Source organism: Lonchura striata, chromosome 14, assembly GCF_046129695.1.
Source record: "Lonchura striata isolate bLonStr1 chromosome 14, bLonStr1.mat, whole genome shotgun sequence".
In the NCBI taxonomy this organism is placed as follows: Eukaryota; Metazoa; Chordata; class Aves; order Passeriformes; family Estrildidae; genus Lonchura; species Lonchura striata.
The window spans coordinates 16,086,953-16,112,291 of NC_134616.1; the positions used below are offsets into that span (position 1 = coordinate 16,086,953).

The window sequence follows — 25,339 nt, forward strand, 5'->3', positions numbered from 1 at the left end:
GGAAAAACAAGGAGCAGAAATAGAAATTGTTTTCTCTTTCATTTCTCTCTGTGCACCTCTATGAAAAATCCTGAGAGTGAGAGAATGTGCTTGCCACAATGGTGAGTGCCTCTTCTCTCCCAGCTTTGCTATTTAGGTGTCACCCATGCTGCAGAGCTGTGGTGAGTGCCTCTTCTCTCCCAGCTTTGCTTTTCTGCGTGTCACCCATGCTGCAGAGCTAGCCAAGGGCAGCAGGGTGGAAAAGTCAGGAATGTGTTTTGCATCCATGCTGGTTACATCCCTGACACCAGGTGAGGGAGCTCCTAGAGCCACATGCTGAGGAGTTTCTTGCTGGCTAATAGGATCTTCTTGTGTACAATGTGTTTATGAAATAAGGCTGTTTTCTCTCTCTAATGTCTCTGCACACAGTCCCCATAATCTGGGTATGAGAGGATGAACAGGGGTTGGCACGTGATGTGTAAAAGTTGTTCAGCAGCTGCTGTGTGAGTTTGTATTTGGTGGTTTTGTCTTGAATTCTTGTTCTCTAAGAATCCTGTGTGGTGAGTACTCACCGAGTACTCACCATTTGGAGGTGGTGAGTGATGATGGATACTGAGATCACAACTCAAGTCTGATGTTTGGAAACACAAGAAGTGAGGGTTTTTTTTCCTCTTGTGCTTGGGTACTTTTCATGATGAAGGAGGGAGTCTCATGAGCCAAAGACTGGGGTGACCTCTCTGCATTTGTTCTGCTCACAGTGACACCAGAGAGAGCACCGTGGAATGTATTTGCTGGCAGGGTCTCGTGCTGGCTGATGGCTGAATAGATGATATCATTTTCTGTACCTCCTAATTAAAAAGATTGATAATGAGAGAAAGGAAATGATTTCCTGAAGGGCCACTGCTGGCATGAAGGATCCTGTGATTTAGTGATGGGCGAGCACAGAAGCGCTGCCAGGTTGTGCTGGCATCGCTCGGGAGCGCTCCAGGGATCCGGGTGGCTGATGGATGGTGGCAGCACATCAGGGTTCAGAAGAGCTGGGGAGGACAAGGCCAATTAGCTGCCTGTGCTGTTAATTGATGGCTCTGCTGTGGGGGTGCAGTGGTTCCCAGCACAGGGGGGGTCACACAGCCCCTCAGAGTGAGCATTCTCTGTTTGCACGCCGCTCCCAGCGCTGCTCCATCCATCGCCTCCTCCTGCTGGAACCAGCACCGTGCTGCAGCCTGGCTCTCCAAGAGTCTCCAAAGTGAAACGTGGGCTGCTAAAAATAGCAGCAGGCTGCCTGCATCAGCATTGAGGAAATAGGTCTCAGTGCAATCTCTCTCCCAACAACACTGGAAGAAAACCAGGATGGCTGCCCAGCCAGCCTGCAGCAGCATCCCAGCCCTGCTTGGCTTGGGGGTCTCCACTCTCCCAAAGCCTGGAACCACATATTCTGGTCCCAAACCTCTCAGGACTGACACAGTCTGAAACCTCTGCCTGCTGAGAGGTATGTCAGGAGATAGAAATTGAGAGTTGTGCATTTTTTAGGGAAGAACTCCAGAACGTGGCTGTTTTCTGTAGGTCTTTGCTCCATGACTGGAATGAGGAGCCTCCAGGTGCTGGGATCACCTGTGGGGATACACGTACCACATATGTGCACTGCCTGGATTACATGTACCTGTGCTTGCAGCTGCTCTGGGGGCACCAGTGGTGCTCAGCTCTGTTTCATTTCCTCCAGCCCAGGGGAGGGGAAGAGCCTGATGGAAGAAGGGATTAAAATCCAAGCTTGCCAAATGTGGGAGGGAAAGCATTATGTATGGTCTCATACATAATGGCAGCTTCACCCCAAAAAGAGAGAAATAGGATGTGGAGCTGAAAATTTTGGTTGATTGGAAAAGTAGAACTCATTTGCCTCTTTTTCACAAGCTGCTTTGTGCCTGGGTAGTGCCATCTGTATGCCAGATTGGGGTCTGGTGTGAGTGGTAAAGCAAGAGCAGAACTGCATCCATGAGGGCTTGGTCTGAAATGCTGGGGGTGAGAACCGGCCCGGTTTCCTTACAAAAAACCAGCTTTTATGGCCTTACCCATTTCTGTTTTGTGTGTAGATTGGAGGGGCTGTTTCTTTTGCAAGGCCTGGCATCCTGTGGGCCATGGTGAGCGTTGCAGCTGGGATTGCTGCAGGTGCTGCTGCTGGAGCAGTTGGGACCCAGGGCGCTGCTGCCCTGTGCACACTGGTGCAGGTGGATGAGGGGCTCCTGCTCCTGGCAGAGCATCCTCACACCCAGTTGGGCTGACCCCACCTCAGGATGTGGCTCCCAGCTCTGCCTTTTTGTAGTATCCAAGCTGCACTATTTCTCATGTATCCCAAGAGCACTGAATAAAGCACCTAAATATACTCTGTGCTCTCTTTTTCTGAAGGAGAGGTTGAATGAGTCTCTTGCAAACAATTTTGTTTCTTTCATTTAAAAGAACAGCCTCCGCCCCCAGCCTGAGCTAAAGCACAGCATTTATCTTTTGTCATTCCTTTTTATTTTTTTGTTCCCGTGGATTTTCTCCTGGCAGCTGAGAACGAGCAGGCTTCAAAGACCCTGAAGGTGCGCGGGAACTGCAGGAACGGTGGCCGTCGATGGAACCTCTTCAAGCCTGGAGCTGAGAAGCTGCAGATCGGTCGGGTAAGGAGCTGTGTGCAACTGTGTGCCTCTGCCTGCTTCAGGGCTGGGATTTGCCTGCATTGGGCTTTGTGTTTATAACAATATGCTCGACTAGCAGCTTCCTCAATCCCTGGGTTCTTCAGCCACAGATGGGGATTTTTTTTGGTTTGGTATTATTTTGTTGCAATAAAAGCTCAGGTGCACTGTCTTTTCCCCAAATCAGTATCCCTTCAGTGTACAGCAGAGGCTGTTGGACTGTCCCTGGGCCTCCTGTGCCTGTGGCTCAGTGCTCCTTGCAGGTGGAGGGAACTGTGACGTTTCACATCGCCTTCAGATCTGCTCCGTGCTTTTGATGGGTTTATTTTTTCTCCTTCCTTTTTTAGCCCTGTGTCCTTTGGGTTTGGTGCTGCTCCCAGCACCATCTCGGTGGCAAATTCATGTCGATGCTTCTTTCCCAAAGTGTTTTGCAAATATAGGCACAATCCACTTGGTTCTTTTTTTGTGAATGATGCTTCTAGTGAGGGAAATAAAAAACAGTTGGGGGCCTGGGAAAAATTCAGAAAAGATGGCAAAAATGTTATAATTTGTCTGATCTGTTTCCTTACTTGGGTGAGGGGTTGGTTTTTTTGCTGTGCTCTGTGTTTCAAGTCTGGAAGCCTTGGTTATTTCATGGTCTCGTTTTAGATTTCTAGTGCTCATGGGTCTGGTTTCACTGTACCCAACAGATCCGGGTTGTCCCAAAGCCGACAGATTTCCCAGCCTGCACTGTGATGGTATGGCAGAAGAGGTTCAGCCCTTGTTGTTCCTCTAGGGCACAGGAACAAAGGATGGTCTGGGAGGCAGGAATTTCCCTGCTGGAGTGGAGAGGGGAACTGACCTTCCTCTTGTGTCTCTGTGGCTCTTTCCCACCCCACTGCTGTCCTTTCTTACCAGACCTTTATTGTATTCCCTTCCCCTTTGATATTTGATGAGCTGCCTTCCTGAAATGTGATTTCCAGGAGGTCCCTGGCCTCTGTGTGTGCTTTTCCATCACAGTAAGTTGGCAGTGAGTGATGCTGACTTCTCCACCCTCCTTGTGTTGGGTGTTGCTTTCAAGGGAACACGTGCAGGGATGGACTGCTGCATTTTTGGTCACTTGTGACATTCTGGAATTCCGTCTTGCATCACTTCTGTTTTCTTTGCTGAGTTTTTGTGGGCTGAGGTACAAAGGAGAGATAGATAAGGAGTTCAGCTCTTCTTTTTCTCTTCCTTCCCTTTGGGTCCTACCTCACTGCTGAGACATGAACTGCTCCTTTCAACTCAGGAGAGCTGTTCTGGCTTCAGACAAGCTGAACATCTAAAGCTTTGAACAAAGTTTTCCTGGAAGATGAAATGATCCATATCCAATAAAGCTGTTTGTCCTTGGGGCCAGGATAAAGGCAGGTGACTGCAGAGCAGTGAAATACCCTGTTGTGCAGTGTGCAAGCCCTGCCTTGGAATGTCTCAGGTGTGTTATCCATGAGCTGTGTCCATGTTCAGGGTCTGGTACTGACCAGTGCAGGGATGTATTTGGGCCCTAATTAGTCACTTTATTACACCTTAGTTAATAATTTTATTAATCCTTTAAGAGGAGCCTTTCATAGCTGTCTTGGTGGCCCTCCTGGAAGCCAAGGTGCTGTTTTGACACAAAATTGCTCCTGAATTATCTGTGCCATGAGCATCCTGATAAAGCCAGGCCTGTTTCAGATTGCAAACAGAGCCCAGATTGCATCAGAGCCCCTTAGAGAAGCTGTGGAAAACTGAAACCTCAGCAAACCAAGCACCCTGCTGAAGTTTGGGAAAGGTTAGCTAAGAAACTGCTTCTCCTGTGCTGATAGCTGGGAAGGATGTGGAGCTGGAAAGGGAAGCGAGCTGCTCAGAAATCTGTGGGTGCTGTTTGGCTCAGACATGGCCATGCCAAAGACCTGTGGCCACCCTGAGGCAGAAAATTTGTTTTGGGGAGGTCTGTTCAGCTTGTTTTTAAGTCATGGTAAGCAGGCAGCTCTGAAACCTTTGGTTTATAAATCAGAGGTGCTGTGCAAGTGCTGCAGGAGCAGGATTCAGAAATGTGGCTCACAACAGCAGTGCTGGAAAATTCAGCTGTCACCTCTGCCCCAAGCTCAGTGAAGATCTACAGGGCTGCACATCACCTCTTGGCCAGAAAGTTTCTGCTCTGGCAAGATGTGTACATTTGGGGTGACATTTGTGGGCCTGGGTGTCTCTGGCCAGGTGCTTTCATTGACAGCTGTCACCAGTGAGGTGGCAGAGCAGTGCAGAAAGCAGGGATTTGTCCTTCCAAGAAAGAGTGCCTGAAATCTGGGCTCAAGCTGGAGAAGGTTTTTATGGAGTAGATAAGGTTATTGTTCCACTTTGGAGGTGTGAATAAGAAACTGAAGCACTGAAGTGCATGTGGAGCCATACAATATTTTTTTAATTTCTCTCCTAATTTAAGAAGTAAGTAAAAATGAATAAGGTCAGACTTCTAAAAATTTTCAGACTTCTAAAAATTTTCAATCTTTAATTTTTTTTCCAGTGTACACTCTTCAGCCTGGAGAAAACTCTGTGTTACAGCAGTTTATGTGCAGATCATTTTGGTTTAGCACTGAGGTCACTTAAAGCCTTTGCTTTTATGGGAGCAGTTTGGCACAATCAGAACCAACTTGCAGGAGGCCTCAAGGTGCCCTGAGCTGCTTTGCTGTGCAGAGATCACAGAGTGCCCTGAAAGGCAGAGTGCCCTGACAGGACCCTCAGCATCTCTCCTGCCTCTGATTTCCCCTCAGGCAGGTCCTGCCAGCTGGGATGTGCCCGATCCTTGGAGCAAGGGGAGCAGTGAGTTCCCTTCTGCAGCCCCACAGCGGTGCTGGGAGGTGTTTGGTGGTCTGGATGTCAGAAGCAGAGGGTGACAGTCCCATCCTGACCCAAATCACTGGCCTCTGCTGCCCCTCGTGAGGAAACTTTAGCTTCTTGTGAGCTGCCCAGTCAAAATCATCTCAGCTTTTTCCAGAGAGATGCTCTGGGGATGTGCTCCAGGAGGAATCACAGAACCCCTAGATTGGAAGAGACTTTTAAGATCATTGAGTCCAACCCATGCCCTAACACCACCTCAACTAAACCATGGCACTGAGTGCCACATCCAATCTTATTTTAAAAGGAGGGAGATTCAGTCCTTCCTTCCTGAAGCCTCCTCTCAATGTGTGTTAATTCTCTTTATCTTACCTGAGAGTTTTCATTTCCAGCCTTTAAAGATGACTGCAGCCATTCCTGTCCTCTGCTCCTTCCTTCCCTTCCTGCCCTGTGTACAAGGCACTAAAGCCCAAATTTATATGCTGGAGGATGCCACTGTTAATTAGCCAGACTGGAAACTTTGCATGAGAGGAGCTCCTTTGACATCCCCTATACTAATAATAGGCAGGCCTGCTGTGCAGAGGTGTTGAATATTCACAGAACCCACCCCCCCAGCCTGTCCTTTCTCCTCTGGAAGTCAGGAGCTCTTTCCAGAGCCTGGTGGGGGGTTGCCAGAGCGATGATGGTGGATGTGCCAGTCTGCAGCTCCCCAGAGCTAAATCCCCACTGGCTGTGTTTATGAGGAATAGGAAATTCAGACAACGTGCAGCCTGCAGGAGAGCAGAGTGAAGGGGAAGTTGATTTGGGTGAGAATGCTGCTTGGTATTCAGGGCCAGCTCTCCTGCCTGCTATTTTTATCCTCTCACATAGTGCTGAGTGGGCAGTTTGGGCAGAGGGGGATTTTTTTCCCTTTGCCAAGTGTCCTGCCCTGTGTTCCTGTGTACTTGGGCAGGAAGGGGGTTGTGCAGGGGCTCCTGGGCTGCAGCATCCTGGGATGTGAGTGGGATGTGATCACAGCCAGGTTTTGGAGCCCCTGAGTCCCTGGGAACAGGCTGGGAGAAAAGCACAGTCCTGAGGTTTTTCTGGTGCTAATTAGTTTAAATATCAGTGTGGTGCTGCAAGAGGTTTATGTACACGTATGAAGGGCTGCCAGGAAAACAAATCCTAACTGAATCTCTCTTCCCTCATCTTAAACATGGAGTATTTATGCTGGCAGGGTATGTTGGAGCCATATATTTTGGGGAGGGCTGCTCTATATCTTGATAAACCTATTCTATTGCTCTACTTAGCAGTGCTGTGAAGTCTTTATGGAGTTTTTTTAAATTTTATTTTAATATATTTAGCAATTTATAAATGTTTTGTGCAAGTTCTGAAAAACCCTGTGTGCTGTTGTTCAAATAATTCAAAACTGGCTTGCTCATTTGAGGGGGAAGTAGGGATTGAGCTTCAGACTATGGCAGTGCTGTGATCCAGCCCCATCTGTCTGTGTGAGGAGTGCCCAGGCAGGGTCCCTGCACTCCTGGCTGCAGCACTGCAGCCTTTTCAGCACCTGATGTGGCTGTGGGAGCTGGCAGAGCAGGCAGAGCTGAGTGTGAACTGCAGGTCAGCCCTGAGCCCGTTTGCATCCCTCTCGCATGAGCGGCCCTGCTCTGGGCTCCCTCCCCAGGGACTGGCATGAGGAGCAGTGTAAAGCACACATTAGGAAGGCAGGAACTAGAAATGAGTGGTATTTCCAACCTTACCATGCTCTGGGTATTCAGAAAAACATTCAGCAGTGCCATGGTTTTGTGTAGAGCAGACTGGGGGGGCGTTGGTGGCTTGGGTGTTGCTCCATCAGTGCCATGAGCCAGGTGTTTCCCAGCACTCCTGGGGACAAACAGGGCTCCAGGGACTCTGAATCTTGCAGGAAGGAGAGGTTTGAAATGACAAATGGTCACCTTTGAGTTGTGGGTTTATGTGCTGGGGAGCACAGGAGAGATTTGGAGTTTCAGACTCCTCAGCCCTTCAGCAGTTATGTATAAGTCCATATTAAGAAGAATCTCAGCTTCCAGTTGGTGATGGTTTTTATAGTGCCATTGAACCTCGGGGTGTCTCTGTGCAGCTGCAGGTGGTAGGTACTGCATCCTACATGGCATTCAATGTGTGCAGGGGTGACTGTACATAATCACTTCTGTACTTCAAATGGAGCTCTCAGCCTAACTTTAAATAGCTCTTTGGAATGGCTCCTTTTTCCTATTGCTCAGTAGTTCCACCTTGATTGCTCTGCTTCAACTCATTACTCAGCTCTGTCACTGTGTTTCACTCTGGGATATGGTTTATACAAAAGAAGCTTTAATGTAAACTCAATTTGTGTTGCATTGCTAAAACCTTAATGACATTTTGCTTGGCAGCAGCATAGACTCTGTGGTTTGCCCTTCCCCAGTGCACTGTGTTCCCAGTAAACTAAAGGCCGTGGTAGGTGTAGCATGAAAAATCCCTGAGTAAATATTGGAACAAATGCTTTTGTAGTGCTTCCTAAGCCCTGGCTGTGCTCGTGATTCAGGGCCACTGTGGTGTCACCAGTGTTTAGCTGAAAAGGAGCTAAATTTGGGAAGTTCAGGCAAAAGCACAGGTCAGAGCTCCAAAATGTCTTCTGCAGCTGCTGAGATTCGATTCTGAGATGCATCAGGTTTGAGATGCATCCCAGAAGTGCTGCTGGAGCCACAAGGTGGGTGGATGCACCCAGAAGGTCACCAGAGGATGGTGGGGAGTGTTTGTGTGTGGTTCTCCAGACTCTGAGGTGGGCTCTGGGTGCTTCACTGCATCACCAGCCTGACATGGCCCAGGGCAATTCCCATGGGATCCTGGAGAGGCAGGAGCACTGTCCTGCTCCTGTAAGGAGCTCTGTGGTCCCACAGTGTCCAGAGCACTGGTTTGGTTCTGTTGATGACCTGGGAGGAACATCTGTGACGGTTCCCCTTTGCTGCTCAAATTAATGATCCTCCTGCAGTTTGCAGGGGGTGTGTTCATAAACCCCAAATTCAGAGCACCTGCCCACGCTGCTGAGGGTGGGGGCACCTGAAAATTTGGGCTCACAGGGAAACTGCAGCTGCTCGGACTTTAGCTCTGCCCTTGGCATTCAAGAAGCTGAAGTGGATTTGGTAACAAGCTGTCCCTAGTACTAGTAAAGGTAGGAATAAAGGGTCTAATTTTGTCCCTGGTTTTGTCCTGCAGAATTTTGGAGGTTTTCACATGTGAAGTGAACTGGGATATTGACCCAACACTGTGCTTGTACTTGGAGTTTGAGATGAGCAGGATAAGAGGCTGCAGAGGGGACTTGGGTATTCTGTCAGTGCAGTCACATGGCCTGCAGTGAGCTCCTCGATGGAGCAGGGGAAGCTTCATCTCAGAATGGACTGCACAGAATATAGAGAATAATTCCCCTAATAAATCTCTTTCAGTTTCTAATATCTAGAGAAATATATTATCTTGTTGTCCAAAAACCTTGAGAGATCAGTCTTTTCTGGACAAGAATAGATATTTCATGGTGGCTCTGCTGTGATAGGTTCAGGGATTGCACTGGCAAGGAGATGGAATAACAACTGGCTGCAGTGCTGGTGTTCCCAGTGTGAAATCCCATTTGCCACCCAGGACCAAGACAGGCTGTGCAGCAGCACATGCAGGGAGCATCCTCTGGGGAGTGGAAGGGTGCAGGGATTGCACCACTGTTAATCAGCAGCAGCAGAGACACAGCACAGAGGTTGTGGCCAGTGGGGACCACTTTTGGAGGGCCTTTGGCCACTGGCCTTGGAGCACTCTTGCTCTCAGCAGTGGGGTGAACCTCTGAGTGTGGAGAGCTGCTTGGGCACAGCTTCCATCCCAGGTGAAGCTGTTTTTCCTGCAAATCTCTGAGCTCAGCCAGTGCTCTCTTTGGCACTCCTTGTGCTGGTGTCCCCTGCGGGGCTGTCCCCAGGGATGCTGTGTGTCATCTGGGAAGCAGAACAATTGCTGCAAGCCAGCAAGGGGCTGCTGCAAGCTGCAGCTGGAGTGGGATGCCCAGGAAGCAGCTCCAAGAGGGTTGAGTCCCTGTGGGATGACTCCCTTTCCACTCCTCCTCGTGCTCCAGTGCTCTGTATGGTGGGTGCTCCTTAGCTCTGCCTCTTGACACGTTTCCAGATGTTGAGGTGGGTTTAACCTTGCCTGGAGAAACAAACATGTCCCACCTCAGTCAGAAAGGGATTTGGCTGTCTTTTAGAGGGGACTCGCTGTGCTGTGGGGTACTTGGTGTGCCTGAGGTGCTCAGGTGTGGCAGTGGCTGTGTCAGATCAGTGGCAGCCTGCTGCTGGGAGGGGACTGAGCTGAACAGGGAGCAGCACAGTGCAAGCAGGGCCAGGCCTGCCTTGCTGCAGGTGTCTTCCAGCCACCTGAGCAGGCTGCAGCCAGGAGAAATCCTGCAGCAAGCAGGAAAACAGAGACAAAGGCAAATGAAGTGTTTGGAGCCTTCTGGTGGCAGTGATGCCATGGGGTGCCCTGTGAGCTCTGGACTGGTGATGCCTTGTGAGGGCTGACTTGGAGCCTGGAGGGAGTTTATTAAAGTAGGGATTTATTCACAGGCTTCAATAGATCTATTTTGGGCAGCACAAGAGCCCAGCCAGGGCTACACCCCAGGTGAACACAAAATGGTCCCAAAATGCACAACCGCTCACGGGGTCTCTCACTTTTATAAGTTTTGGTCTATTAATATATGGAAGTTAATTGTCTGATTACAGCTCTAGCTCATGAAGATTTCACTTTCTTGTTTTGTGAAAAATATAAAAGCCAAAACTTGAAGCATCAGTGGCACTGGCAGTGCTGGCAGCAGCTGTGCTGGGGCATTGCCTTTGCCTTGGGAGCAGGGAGCTGTGTGTGCCACTGCTGGGTCCAGCACCTCTGGAGGTTCCCTAGGACAGGCACTGGGAGGCCTCCACCCCACAGTGACCCCATGGAACCATTGAGACACCAAAGCAGAGCTCTGTGAACATTTGTTTGGCATTTTGTTGCCATCAGAGCTGCTGCACTGTGTGCTGTCAGGTGTTTGCCTGGTGCTTGCTCTGTGATTCCCTGCTGGAACACAGCATGGCACAATGCTGTGCTTCCAGTGCAGGCTAAGAAAGATGTTTCTGGACTCTCCTCCCATCCCTGGCAGCCCAGGGATTTGTACAGTGAGAAATTCCTGCCTAGAAATGAGGAAGGAGAGCTCACAGCCTCTGTCCCTGCCCTTCACTGTGGCTGGGTGTGGAAACCCAGGGCACTGGGAATATTTCTCTGTCTTTTCTGGGGTGTCCTGACTCCCAGGAAAGCACTGACATTGACCCTCATTCATGGAGAAAACTTCCAAAACCTCAAGGTAAACTAGAAACCACAAAATTGTGAAATAGATTGCAGAGATTGTAGAAAGTAGTGGAGTATGTTACATGGGCGAGGAACTTAGATTTTAGGATTTTTAGTATGTTATAGATGGGTTCAAGATAGAGGATATAGGGTGTTGTTTCAAGTTCATTTTACTTGCTTCTACTTCCATCTTCTTCTTGGGTTTAGGTGGTATCTTGTAATTGGGTAGAAAAATCCACATTGCGGGTCTTTAGGGGTCAGTTATTGGGTTAGAAAGGAAAATAATTGAGGTGTCACTTCTTAATTGGGTAGCTTAGTTTCTGATTAGGCTTAAAAGGCCTTGTAACAAGAGATTGTTGGCCATTTTTGTGCTGTTTTCCTGCATGCAGAGTCTGGTGCAGACAGCGTGCTGAAGTTTTGATAAGATAACCATAAACAGAAATTGAAGACCAAAAAAGTCCAATGCATCTCTAGTTTCTGACACAGAACTGCTCCAGGAGGATCTCCCCTGCCAGGAGAGCCCCCACGGAGTTGCCCAACCTGGGTCTCCTGAACTCACAGCTGGGTTTTGTGGGGTTTGAGCTGCTTGTGTGGCCTCCCCTCATTAACCTTGAACTCCACCCAGCCATTGCTCTGTGACTGCCCTGGAGCCTGGGAGTGTGGGAAGTGATGTTGGATGAGGGATGAGGGGAGGACAGAGAAGGGAGATGTCCCAAGTGGACCTGAGCAATAATCCTGCCCAAATGTGGAGTTCCTGCTTGGGCAGCACCATCCTGGGAGTGAAGGAGGGACCTGGTACTTCCAAAACATCCTGTGCTAAAACAAAAATGGCCAATCCCCCTAGCTCAGTTGGCTGTGCAGACTAGGACAGTGTTCATCCCACCTTTACAGTGCTTTGCAGTGACAAAGTTCTTGCAGAAATGGATTTTGTCCCTCTTTGCCAGGAATTGAGACTTGGACAGGAAGAACCAGCAGAACCCTTCTGTACGCAGGATTTATTTCCATCCATTCTTTATTTAAGCCATCTCTTTATTTTCTAAGATATCTCACATTTTATTTTTAATACTGGACAAATACCAAATATTCCTCAAGAGAGATCTGTGATTGCAGCTCAGCTCTGACAGTTGAGAATAGTCCAACGACGTACTTGCCTCATCTGAAATGCTGCTATTTTGAGCTGTGCTTTTGTTTTTAGCCATCAGTGATAAGTTTGCATTTCCTGCAGATGATATTTTGGGTTGACGTGAATTGTTAAGGCCCCACTGTATAAAATGGTTTTCTTCCTGTGTGACTTTAAGCTTGTCTTTTCTGGTTTGATACCCTCATCCAAAGCAGAAGCAGAATTAAATCCCCACATCCCAGCTGGTCATCACTAAATAATTTGTATTACATCTTGCTGAAGCATTTTATAAGTGATGCTGCAGAAAGGCTTGTTTCCTGTTTTTTTTTTGTTTGTTTGTTTGTGGTTTTTTGTTTTGTTTTTTTTTGTGTTTTTTTTTTTGTTTTCTTTTCCTTTATTTTGGACTTAAGATAAAAGCAAACTGAACTTTGCAGGCACTTATTTGGAATCAGACATTTTCCAGCTATTATTTTGCAAACTATTAGAGCGGCAGATCATGAGGTGGGAACCCAGTTATGCAAACAAAGCCACGTCACTCTTGGCCAAAAATAGCTTCAGTACATGTGCAGTAAGGTGGAAACGAAGGCCTTTGGTGTACACAGAGCAAACAGGGAGGGAGGCAAGAGGGGAAGCTGCAGCTTTTTGTTTAGAGCCTCTCATGTTTAGAGCAGAGTGTATTTTCCAGAGACAGAGTGTTGCTGCTTGTAATTTCAGTGGGATAGGAGTTACTCCCTTCCTTACAGATGAAGGGGACTGAGGGTTTGAGGCATGGCACTCTGGTCCCAGGGGTGTTGGTCATTTTTACACCCAGGTCCCATGCAGAGCATGAAGAAATGCTGAAGGAAGGTTAAAAATGTTCCCTTTCCTTCCTCTGCACAGCATGGGGAAAACCTGGTCCTTGCTGTGTTCCCCTGGGGTTCTGGAGAGCTCTGGGGGCTGGCTTCACATCTCATGCAGAGATGCTGCCTGGGCTTAAGTCTTCATCTCCTTTCATTTCAGCCTCATCCAGCACTGCAGTGCCCTAAATAATTTCGAGATCACCCCAGTGGCTGTTTGCTGTGCACTCAGGGATTTGCTGCCTGGGAGTTTTCTGGGTGTTTGCAGCAGGGCTGGGGTCTGGCTTCCTTTACAGTGCTGCAAGTTCCTCTCCACCAGCCTTAAAATAATCTTGTGTCTTCCTTCTGTACCATCAGCATCCTGATGGTACAGAAGGAAGCTCCCTTTGCAGTGATGTGGTTAATTGCAGTTTGTTATCGAGCTGTTAGGAGATGGTTTTGGGCCAAGAGAGGAGATAAAACAGGAACTTGGCTATGGAAAATGCAGCTGTAGGTGTGCAGATGTAGTTTCCATTGGATTAAAGCCTCCTTTTTATGGAGACTTGCAATTTCTTATCTCCCAATACTTTTCTGGGATGAGGCAGAAGGGGGCTATAAAGTTGAGCAGAGGCTTGATGCCTCCTGTAATGGGCAGACTGATTCCCAGGCTCATTCCCTATTCTTCACAGACAGTTTTTGTCTCAGAAATGGTATTCAAATTATCTCTGTATTCATCCAGAACTGCAAGTGCCTATCAGAGCATCTCAATGGCTTCAGCTGGGATTCTCTATTCCTGCTCCTTCTCTTTCCAAAGGTGCATCCAAAGTTTTAGTCCTGCCAGAATTCCCAAACATGGGTTTTTATTGCTCAGGTCCTCCCTTCCAAGTTTTGTTACAGGTTTCAAGGTTTGCCTGGAGTGTTTTCCGTGCAGGACTCCCGTTCATGTTGCTGCTTAGGTTGTGCCAGTGGAATGTTGCTGAATTCCAAAATAGCTGCACATCAGCATGCACAGCTACACAGAGAGGGGAGATTAGTGCTGATTTATTGGCCTGTCAATTAAAGAGGAGCACGAGGATTCTCACTGCATGGCTGAGGTGAAGTGTTGTGGTGGCAGCAAAAGATCAGCGTTCTTAAACCTAACTGCTGGTTCCTACACATTTCTGTTTAATTAAAGTGTTCCTACATCCTGCACTCCTCAACATTAATTCAGGGATGTATTTTGAACCAGTGCCAGGGGAATACATTGTTATGGCATCCTCTTTCCACATCTATTAGCAGGAAGGGGATAATTGAGGAAATCTCACACAGATTTAATTGGGGACTGAGGGCAGGAGCGGGGAGGGGGAGAAGCACAAGGCAGAAGTAGGTCAGAAGTTGGGTAACTCTGCCTTGGCACGGAGCACTGAGCAGAGCTGCTGCTGATGGGGGTGACCAGGCAATGCTGGGGTGCCACAGGAGCTGCCCCCCATATGGCTTTGTAGTGTCCTGCAGCTGTGGGCACCTCTGCCAGGGTCCCAGGGACGCTGATCCCTCGGGGAGTGGGGTGGGATGGGGAAGGAATGGGGGCTGGGGCAGGATTTTGCAGTTTTAAACGCTGATCTGGAAGGGGAACATTCTGCTCCAGTTTGCAGCTGCCTGTGCTGACGTGGGGAGCAGGGTCCTGGCAGGGCTGAGCCCAGGGGAGCAGGGTCCTGTCAGGGATGAGCCCAGGGGAGCAGGGTCCTGTCAGGGTTGAGCCCAGGGGAGCAGGGTCCTGTCAGGGCTGAGCCCAGGGGAGCAGGGTCCTGTCAGGGATGAGCCCAGGGGAGCAGGGTCCTGTCAGGGCTGAGCCCAGGGGAGCAGGGTCCTGTCAGGGATGAGCCCAGGGAAGCAGGGTCCTGTCAGGGATGAGCCCAGGGAAGCAGGGTCCTGTCCGGGATGAGCTCTGGGGAGCAGGGTCCTGGCAGGACCTTGAGGGGATGTGGAAGTTTGGAGTGGGAAGTGGCAGGAAAGCAGCAGAGAGGGAAACAGCACAGCGTTGGTGACTGGCAGACTCTTTAGCAGCTCATTTTTGGTGTTTGCCAGCCCACCCTGCAGCATGCTGGGTGTGGGCAGGGCTGGGTTAGAGCCCCACAAACAGCAGAGAGTCACAGCAAATGGGGCTGTTTTGTAATCCAATTTTGCTGACTCAATGTGTGACACAGGAAAACTCCCAGCTTGTGCTGCACTTGGGCAATCCCATCCCTGGCAGGGGCAGCACAGCACGGCCTCCACTCATCCCAGTTTCTCACACAGAGTGGCTGGGTACAGGATGTTTCATCTGGTTTGTATCTTTGGGGCTGTGCTGCTCAAGGCTCTCCCATGTCCCTTGGGATTTTTGGGTGACTTGAGGGGAGCCCAGCACTGCTGGGAGGTGAACTCTGGCCCTGCTGGCTGGGATCACCGTGCCCAGGGATGCTCCAGGTGCTGCAGGATGCTCTGGGAGCAGAGGATGGCCAGGAGCAGAGCTGGCCTCGGGAAGAGGCAAGAGAAGGGGATTTTATTAGTCTGTCCCTGTGTGCAGGGAGGGCTCAGAGCACCCAGCAATGGCACCAGAGGAATGGGCAGGGAGTGATCCCAGCGAGTTCCACCTGGGCACGAGGAGGAAATTCTTCCCTGTGCAGGAGAGAGAACCCTGATTGCCCAGAGCATTTCCCTCCCTGGGGATATTCCAGAGCAATCCTGTGCTCTGGGGTGGGCCCAGAGCCCTCTGGGGTCTCTTCCAGCCTGATCCAGGCTGAGATCCCATGGACCCAGGGGCACTTTGCCATTGCCCCCATAACTGGAGCTGGGCTAATTCTATGCCTGGTGCCTTGTGCAGGCCTGGCCCTGTGGTTTTGCTCCAGGCTGGAAGTGGAGCAGCTCATGGAGAGGTGTCCATGCTGTGTGTTGGGCTGGCAAAGCTTGTGGCACCACTTGGGGCCGGGTCTTTTGTTTTAAGCTTGAGCAAACTGCAAGAAACAGCATTTGCCCTCAAGAGTCCACACTGCAAACACAAACACTTTCTAACAGACAAAACATGAGAGAAAAAAAAAAGTTTTGATTACAAATCTTGCTGTTGAATATTTTTACTGGCTTTCCTGAAAGCCTCTTCCATCAGCATTGCCAAGCTGAAGCATCAATAAATACAGTTCTGGCTTAGAAATTGGTATAATTTGGAAATGCAAACACACAGAAAAAGGTGGGGCTATTTACCTGTTTTTGAGCCTGGAAGGGAGGCTTTTCTCAAACTTTTATATCCAGTCACACAGAGCAGAAATATTTTCAGTTTATATTAAGGTTAATAAAATAAAGAAAAATTATTCTCATAATAGCAGCAGGTCAGAGGCTGTTTCTCAAAGGGGCAAAACCCTTGTGCCACTCAGGGCTGTGGCTGCCATGCTTCCCTGCCAAGGTTTTGGGTTTATTCCCCCATTCCTGCTTTCTAGGATTCTCCCCCACTGCAGGATGCTGCTGGGATGGGTAACCTGTGCATTTTCTCTGGCATGAGTTTTTCTCTCCAGCTACCAGTTGTAAAACCCACTGGGGCTGCAGATGCGCCAGCTTGTGCAGGAACAGAATGTACAAAATATCCACTCCTCAAGGACTTGGCTTTGTGTACTCCAGTGGCTGATGGCAGAGCGTGGAAAAGGTCTTGTTTTCTCCGGAAATCTTTATTCTTAATGTGCAGTCGAGACAGAGAAGCAGAAAAGTGTGTTCCTCTAAACCTAAGTTAAGAAGCTTGTTCAATTTTTAAACAGTTACATAAAGCCATCAAAGTCTGACAGGAGAGAGATGCAAGTTGGTGCAAAAGAAAATGGGAAAAAGAAGCTGAAATGGAGTGTTAAACTAATTCCCCCAGGCTTATACCTAAAACAGCCTTAACTCATCGATGAACCTGCTCCTGTGCTTTCATTTTTTTTTCCTTCCTTTCTCATTTTTTTCTTTGTCTTGCCAGCTGTGGTCTTCATGTTGCTGAACCGTGGCTAAGTGTGAATGTTTCTTGGGCCGACACTGCTGCTTTTACCAGCCAGCTCTGGGTCCAGATGAGCATTTCTGTGCTGCTCTTGGGGACACAAACCTGTGGACAGGAGTGGTGGGAATGGGGCCTGGCTGAAGCACAGGAAAGGATGCTGGGCTCCTGAGTGGTTTTGCTGCTTTAAGTGAAATTCCCTGGTTTTTCTGCTCAGCAGCCAGGTCTGGGTGAGATTCCCTGGTTTTGCTGCAGCCAGGTGTGGGTGAGATTCCCTGGTTTTGCTGCTGCTCAGTAAACATTTGGGATACTCAGCAGCACAGATTCTCAAACCATGGTGGGGAACAAGTGCTGCTTTGGCCCATGGTTTAAAGCCAGCTGAGCCTTCCCAAAAAGATCTGTCAGTTCCTGATGGAGGCTTTGTCTCAGTGAAAGGGGGATTTGCAGGGTTAGCATACTGAGCTTGATGCAGGGATCACTCTGAGCACTGCTGGGGAGGAGTTTGGGGCCCATTCATGGGGGTCACATTCCCCCTTCCCAAGGGAAGGAGGGATGGTCTGCAGGGACAACGCTGCAATCACACTGTGTGAGTCCCTCAATCAAATCTGCCTGGGAGAGAGCACAAGAAACAGCAAGCACACAAAGTTTGGGTGCTGTTCCTGCCCTCACTAGGTTGGAGGCAGCTGGAGCTGAATCTCTTCGGCTCTGTGCTGTCTGTGGACCTGCACTGGGCATTCCCAGGAGCTCTGGGCACAGCAGCCTCCCCTGGCACTGGGGGAGATGCTGGAGGAGCTCAGCTCATACCTTGGCTGGGCTGTCACAGGATGGGAAGAAGAATTTCTTTGGAGTTCAGAGTCAGGAATTCACCTGCTGCCTGTGAGGGTCCTGAAGCACAACCATGGGCATCAGACCCAGGTCTGACCTCACACTGTGTTTTCCATTGATTTGACTTGAGCAGTGAGGTTCCTCTCTGACTCAGAGGATGGAAGGGCTCTTTGGATGCCATTTCCTCATCTTTAGAGTTTACTGAGCTTCGGTTCTGTTGTTGGTTCTGATGGTGTTTGTCACTGCCTTTACCAGAGCAGGAGTGGACTCTGAGCACCTCCCCAGCACCCCTTGCCCATTTTCTCCCAGATACTTCCAGAGAATCCCAGTATGGTTTGGGCTGGAAGGGACCTTAAAGACTCCACTGTCCCAGGCTGCACCAAACTTTGTCCAGGCTGACCTTGTACACTTCAGGTATCCAGGGGCAGCCACAGCTGCTCTGGGAGCTCTGTCCCAGCCCCTCACCACCTTCACAGGGAACAATTTCTTCACTTGTCATTAGACAGCAGATATTCATGAAGGGCTCTAGGATCACACCTCTCTGGCTAATGCATCGAGACGTTGCAGGTCTTTGAGTAATATTAATCTATTTATATCTACTACCCTGATCCTAGAAATCCATTATAGCTGGACCTGTCTAGACATGATCAAGGACATACTTTCAAGTGCCATTATTTTTCGATAGCATTAATATTCAAGCAGGTTTTTGTCTTAAGCAGTGCATTCTGAAAGCTGCAGTCATTGAGGAAATTCATGGAGAATAAAAAGCAGTCCTGTGACAGAAAGAATGTCACCTCCCAGAAGTATCCACAGAGGGTAGCTGGCACGGCTGCTCTCACAGAGCTTTTCACCCCAGTGACTCTGAGCCATCATTCCTGTGAGGCTCAAGAGGCAAATGAAACTCAGAAAAGCCTGATGATTTCCTGCAGGTCATGGAGGAAATGAATTGGAGGAAATGAATTACCTGCTCTCCCCTCCTGGCCTCTCTGGAGGTTATGAACCTTTTTATTCAGGCTTTGGCATTTCTGAGGTCACATTCAATCTGGAGAACCTGGCTTTGGTTAACCCCAGCCCCTCACCTCCCTCACAGCTGCTGAGAAGGAGCTGCTCAGCTGGAAATAGCTCCCACAGTGTAATTGTGCCACTGAATCTTCAGGGAGTCCCACTTCAGGGGTGCTGGGGCTGGAGCTCTGCTCTGCTGCTCTTGGGAGAGGGGAGCACTGGTGGGAGCCCAGAATCTCTGAGGGAATCTTCTTTACATGAAGAAGCTTCTGTCAGGAGTGGATGCATCTCCTTTCTCATGCACAACAAAGCTGTGGTCTCTGAGATGGATTCCTAGAGAAAGCAGCTGGGAGAAAAAATGCTCAAAATTCAGGGTTTGCATAAGTCTGCCCTTTAAAGAATGAGCAGGCTTGGAGATTTCCAGGTGCTCTCTGTAAATTGCAGTGTTTCCTTCCTGTGTTTGAGCTGTGCCTGCACCTCCTCTGAGCTCTCCTCAAGCTGCAGGACATCAGTGTTTACTGTAGGGTCCCTGACTCTGTGGCTCCAGCCTCAAGGTCTGACTGGGAAAAAAAAAAAAATCTGTTTTCAGCACATTCAGAGCACGAAAACTTCTGTGTTTTCTGTGCTTGTGAAGAGCCACCCCTGTGCCTGCATGGCAGCATCCCAAAGGCACTGCTTGGGGTGGCAGGACTGTGCTGAAGGTCTCAGTGATGAAAACAAGCTGTAAACAATTTTTTTTTCTTTTGCCTTCTCCTCACAGGTTGGGAAAACTTTCTCTCATGCCCAGGTTGCTGTATTGTGTTAGAGCTGCCACCTTGCATTGCTGAGGTGGCTGTAGTTCAGGGGTAAATAAAGTGCTTTTCACAGTTCTGGGGGCTTCTTTGGCATGTCAGTATGGAAACACAAGGAATTGTCATTAGGAAAACTCAAAATATTTCTGCTCACACAGCTTCAGGTAAAGGACTAATAACGAAAATGGGTCACAAGGGAGGCAGTTTTGGTATAATTAAATCCACTGGTGTTTGCTAACATATAAATCAGAAATATCTTATTTTAGGTGGGTGCAGTCACTGCTCAGTCAAAAATCATGGAATCCTGCTGGGTCTGCCACACAGCCTCTCCTGCTTTTAAACACCACAGGTGTTCCTCATGCTGCTCCTGGAATCTCCATTTGTCTCCTTCTTTCTGTTTTCTTGCTGTTAAGAGGAAAAGGAGAAATGTGGGGGAAGAAATTTTGTGGCCCCAGTAATTGTTGAAGCATCAGCAATCATAAAGAAGAAGAGTATAAATGAAATATATTTCCTTCCTTTCCTACTGGGGCTCAGCTTATCCACTTTGTCACCTGAACTTCCAAGTATCCATCAGTTAAGAGGATGGAGATTTGCATAATTAGTGGTTTTGAGATACCTTCTGAGATGCAGGAGAAGAACTCTTAGGTGTCTCAGCTCTTACCTAATGAGGTGCTGACAAAGAGGTATCCATGGAGACATCCATTATGAGACACTGTTCTGAAATTGGTTCTTTCCAATGCCTGTTAAAATGCCAAAGGGTTTTCTTCAGCATAATTTATACCATTTCTTTGCTCTTTGTAAACAAAACCAGTTATGCCTGAATATGATGAGAACCATTAATTTTTAAAATGAGGTTGGCAAGCTGTAATTAAGAAACAGGGATAGGAGTGGATTTGGGAGGAAGGTGCTGAGTTTTTCAAGGTATCCTCCAATGTATTGATTATGGAGACCTGCAAAGGGCCAGGCCAGAAGTCTGTAGCCCTTTTGGTGAGGAGAGGTGCTGAGCATCCCCTGAAGCTCCGTGGAGGTGTGGGTGAGAAATTCCAGCCCTCCAAATGGGTCCATCCACAGTGGTCCTGGAGATGATTTCCTGTGAGGAGAGCACCAGCCATGCTCCAGGGCTCCATGGCCTCTTCCTGAAGGGCTGGAGTGCTGTGGCTTCAGCCCCTGGGGCCTCCAGCCTGGTGGGAGTGAGGGAATTGTTCAGTGGGGAAATAATCCCCTATTTCTGCAGCCTTGGCAAAGTGGGGAGCCAGGTTGTGGGAATCCAGGGCTTCCCTCTGGCTGCCCTGGGACCCTGGCAGGGGTCAGGAACCCCCCTGGACAGAGCCCCCAGAGACACTGGCTGTGATCTCTGTCCATGGAAAAGAGTTTTCAGTCTTACAAGATCAATTACAAGCTCTGAGTGTTTGATATCAGTAATAATTAAGTGTGGCACAGGTGAAAAAGTAAAATTTTAGGATTCTAGATGAGGGGTCCAAAGGGGACAAGATGGAGGAAATTGGGTGTGCCTTGTCCTTTTTCTCCTTCTTCATGCCCTCCATGTTTCACTGTGGTGTTGGCATTTTTCTGTTGGTTCAGGCTGGGGACACACTGTCCAACGTAGGTGACAGATATTGGCACGTTCTTGTAAATCCAGCCCAGGGAGTTTCTGGTATTTAATGTTTGTCACATCCCACTGAGGGCAGAGCCCCACACGCTGCCCTGCAGGACAGAGCTGGGCAGGGCAGCAGAACATGTGAGAGATAAACAGAATAAACAACCTGGAAACCAGCACAGACCAATGATGGCTTCTGCTTTGGCAGCGGGGCTGACAGACAGAGACTTTCTACAATCTCAGAATCATCAATACCTCAGATTCCAACACCAGGTGACCACAGCAGTGTTGCAGTGCTGGATTTTCTTGAATTTCTTCTCTTTACTCCCCTGTCTGTCATTCCTCCCCTCACAGCACTCTGCACTTCCACAGCTCCTTCCAGGCCTGGAAAAGATGCTTGAGGAAATCTGTGTGCTTGGCTTTCCTGCTGCAAGCCTGGAGTTCCAGTCTTCCTCTGTCAGACATCACTCCAGGCTTTGCCAGTGTGGGCTTTGGGATCCTGACTCTGTACAGGATTTCTGTAGATCTCTTATCTGTTGTTACAGCAATATGCTGTTTAAGCAAAAAAACCAACCAAACAAACAAACAAAAAAAAAAAATCAGTCTAACTCTACCTTTTCTCCTTGTCTTTCTTGTTTTCTTGAAGGGTGAAAATAGGAGTTTACCAAATCCTGCATGTCTGGCTTGGTTATTTATAGCTTGAAGCTGTTGGGATTTATTTTTGAGTCCAGCTAATGGGTTATTCTTTATTTGAGCTGTGGAAAGGATTGGAAAAATCTACAAAATATTAGAAAACAGACTGAAGTGCTGATTAAGGCATGTGCACACTCCTTCTATGATCCCTGATTCTGTGTCCACATGAATACCTGGAGTTGTGTGTTCATTAAAGGATAAATCTCACTTCCTAAAGGGAAATCTGGTCCATGGTTTAGGCAGCATTAAGTGCTGTGTGCAGCTCACACTGTGCTGCTTGCTTATGTAAGGAAACTCATTGTCAGCACACTCTGGGAAGGCTTGCAGTGGAATTTGGGGGCTGGAACTGTGCTCCTGGCAGCTCAGGCAGGGCAGGGCAGCCCCATCACCTCTGCACAGCTGCTGCAGATCCACCAAATGCAGCGTGATCAGTGGGTGAGATGGTCCTGCAGGAGTCTAGAGAAGGTGGGATGAGTTGTTCAGCGTGGAGTTGCAGCATCTCAGTATTTGCACAGCAGGAAAATGGGCTCCTCCTGGACACCTGGATAGGGGTGTTCTTCACCCAGGGGTTCAGGGCACTCCTAGATAGATAACTGAGCTGAGAATGAGGAGATAACAGATTGACAGATTGTTTCAAAGAGAGGTCACAGCCTAAAACTTTATCCTTCTCTGTCACCTCAGCCTTCCCTCTCTCCTGAAGTAGAGTTTTGCTGGGCAGCTCTCAAGCCCTGGAAATTTGCCAAGCTCCAAGAGCTGATGCCTCAGGTGAATAATTTCAGGCTGTGGTTGATGAACTGTGCTCCCTGTGCTGCCTTGGAGGGATCTCTAAACAATAACCAGAGAAGCGAGTCTAAATAATGGGCAGCTTAAATTCATCTTGGAGTGATTTGTTGCCCTGTGCTTCTCTCCGTGGAAATGTTTTAGGGGCTCTACAAGCTAATTTGGCTGGATAGCATGAGGTGAGGCACCTGGAATTGAGCTGCCTGCTCAGGCATGGCCATTGTGGACAGTCCAGGAGCTGGAAAGATCTGGAGAAAATTAAACAAACAGCTGCACGCCTCTGGCAACAGGAGCTTTGGGGAGAGTGGCACCAGGATCAGGGAAGAGACAACTCCAGCACCTTTTCTGCATAAAGGGACTGCAAGGGCTGTTCAGAGAGTGTCTGCCAGTGAAATTAGTACCCAAAGACCAAAATATTTATTTATTTTGGTGATCATATCAAAGGAGTGGGAAGCAGGGCCAGGGGCAAAAGACACTTGGCTGATGAGGAAAACCAGAAAAGATCTGAGCATCTTGGGGCATTTGAAAGAGCTGGGCTTCTATTTTCTGGCAGTCCCCTTTCAGCACAGACAGGAGGCATCTCTTCCTGTTATCTGAGCTATCGGAATATTCAAGTTGCTGTGCATAACACAGGCTTAAGTGGAAAAACAAAACTGCAAAACCAGCCACTTCTGCCAGTAGATTTCAGCCTGACATCGGTCTCAGGCTGACACTTTGGATACTGAGCTGCACGGAGAGGGAGGAGGGCTGCTGGAGCCAGTTTTGTGCTGAGCAGGAATTCTGGAAGCTTGGAGGAACTGCAGCATCCCAGATCTTTAAATGCAGTCTGACAAAATTCTCAGTGGGGAGCTCCCCCTACGCCAAAGCAGAGCCTCTGTCACCTCTGCTGTGCTCCTTCCCTCTCCGTCCCTGCGGATGCTGTGGCTGCGAGGGCTTTGATGTGCAGATCCAGTGATGCATGTTTCAGTCCCTAATCACAGCCAGGATGGGTTTGGAATAGGGGGAATATTCAGGGGGAATATTCAGGACTCCGGGTTGTACTGCTGCGGCAAAGACAGGAGTGGGGAGGGAGAGGGGGACACTGGAGTGGGTGGGAGAGTTTGGGTGAGGGGGAGCAGCAAAATGTCACTGGAGACCCCTCTGGGGTGGTCCCTTGCTGCTCCTGCAGCTCTGCAGTTCTCTGGTTGCAGGAATACTCTGCAGAGTTGAGAATAAGGACATTTCATGGTGGTTTCCCTATTCCCTGCATCACTGCCAGACTGAAGCATTCACGAGTCCTGAGTCAGCCCTCACCACCTACCTCCAAATTATAACACTGAGGGGGAAAATTGCATCTTTGTTTTGAGTGGGAATAAAAGGAATATGTTAGTTTGGGGTTGTTTCTCCACAGTGGCCTTTGGGCTGGAGTTCTTGTGTTGGGTTGGGCTCGTGTGTCTCAGTCCTGTGCTTCCCTGCCTCGGGTTTTGTTCACATCAAGTTCATGCAGACTGGTGGCACTTGAGAGAAAGGAATTAAAATTCAGCACTTGGTAAATACAGGAGTTTTATGGGATCCATGACTTGAGCCAGGCTTCAAAACCTGTCATACCCTGGGACCCCCAGGCAGAACTGGGTGCTGGCAGAACTCTGCTGGGAACACCCTGTGCTGGTAAGAGACTCAAATAACCAGACTGAGATTTTGATTGCGAGGCAGAGAATTGCTGAAGATCTGTGGGTTTGCTAGAGGCCCTTGATATCTTTCATGGATTAGTCAGACAAAAGTTTCAGGACTAGATGTACCATGAGGCAGGGTGCTGTGCTCATCACAGGAGTGATCCTCTGCCTGCCCTCAGCTCCAGTCTGCAGCCACTATAATTTTTTGACCCCAAGGAGTGTGGCAGAAGTGCTGGTTTGGCACTGGGCTGTGGAGCACCTTGGAGGGGTAAGAGAGCTCCCTGTTTTCTTGCAAATCAGTCCATAAAGACAGCAGAGATCAGAATTTTTGACCCTTAGTGCTGCTTGTTATCTGAGCTGACAGTTTCCCCAGGACTGGCAGGGCAGGGGCTGAGCAGACTCTTGTTGCCCACATCCCAGAGTTTGTGGCTTTGCTCCCCCAGCTCCAGTGGCACGGGAAAAGGGATTTTCCTTCACTGCTCAGTGCCCTTCTGCACCTCCAGCTGATGGCTCATCTGTCTCTCACCAGCTCGGCGGCACTGAGTGGGGTTTATGTCCCACTTGTGGCTAATGTTAATTTAGAACCTCTTTTCTCTCTCTGGCAGCTTCTGATTTGGAAATGAAGTTAATAGCATTTCAGGTAATTTAAAGACTCTGTATGTGAGTGTATGCCTGGTGGGAATGTGCAGCAGGTAGTTTCCCACATAAAGAAGGTGAAAGGCCTTTATGAAGGCTGGAAATTTCCTCTGCTTTCAAAACAAGCTTCTCATCCAAAAATAGCAGCGAGCTGATAGCTTGGCTTCTCCTTATTTATTAGCAGCAGATGCTGCTGATAGATGCAGAGAGTTGTCTGGAGGAGTGATGGGCACCAGGGCACTGAGGTACCTCGCTGATTGCTGATCCAAATCAGACACTCATCACAGGATCAGAGCCACGCATCTCTTGTGGGATTCCCAGGCCTGCTCCCATTGCAGGGAGAATGCAGCAGTGACAAGCTGTCATTGCTCTCAGCTGTCCAAATCAGCAAGGGAAAAATCCACCCAGAAAGCTCCTTTCTTGTGTAACAGTGATTAGCTCCTAGACCTGTGCTGGCAGATGTTCCCTATCTGCATGGGAGGGTTATGCAGAAATTGGGCCAGGGGGTGGATTTTGAGTTTTGGGGCCCATCTGGGAAAATCCACATCCTTCCACTGCAGGATTGTGCAGTTTGCAGGAATACAAAAATGAGTGAAACCAGGCTTGTGTTCCTGAACAAAGGTGCCTTTCCCCAA

The 25,339-nt window shown here is 48.9% G+C and overlaps 1 protein-coding gene across 4 annotated transcripts in view; it reads left to right on the forward strand.

The window, feature by feature from the left end:
* Positions 1 to 2,523: 2,523 nt before the first annotated feature.
* The window catches only part of ARHGEF9 (Cdc42 guanine nucleotide exchange factor 9), a 161,633-nt gene continuing 138,817 nt past the window's right edge, over positions 2,524 to 25,339 (forward strand). For all 4 annotated transcript variants that reach the window (XM_021525292.3, XM_021525293.2, XM_021525291.3 and 1 more), the window contains exon 1: positions 2,524 to 2,633. The gene's annotated coding sequence lies outside the window, so the exon portion shown is untranslated. The remainder of the gene's footprint in view (positions 2,634 to 25,339) is intronic.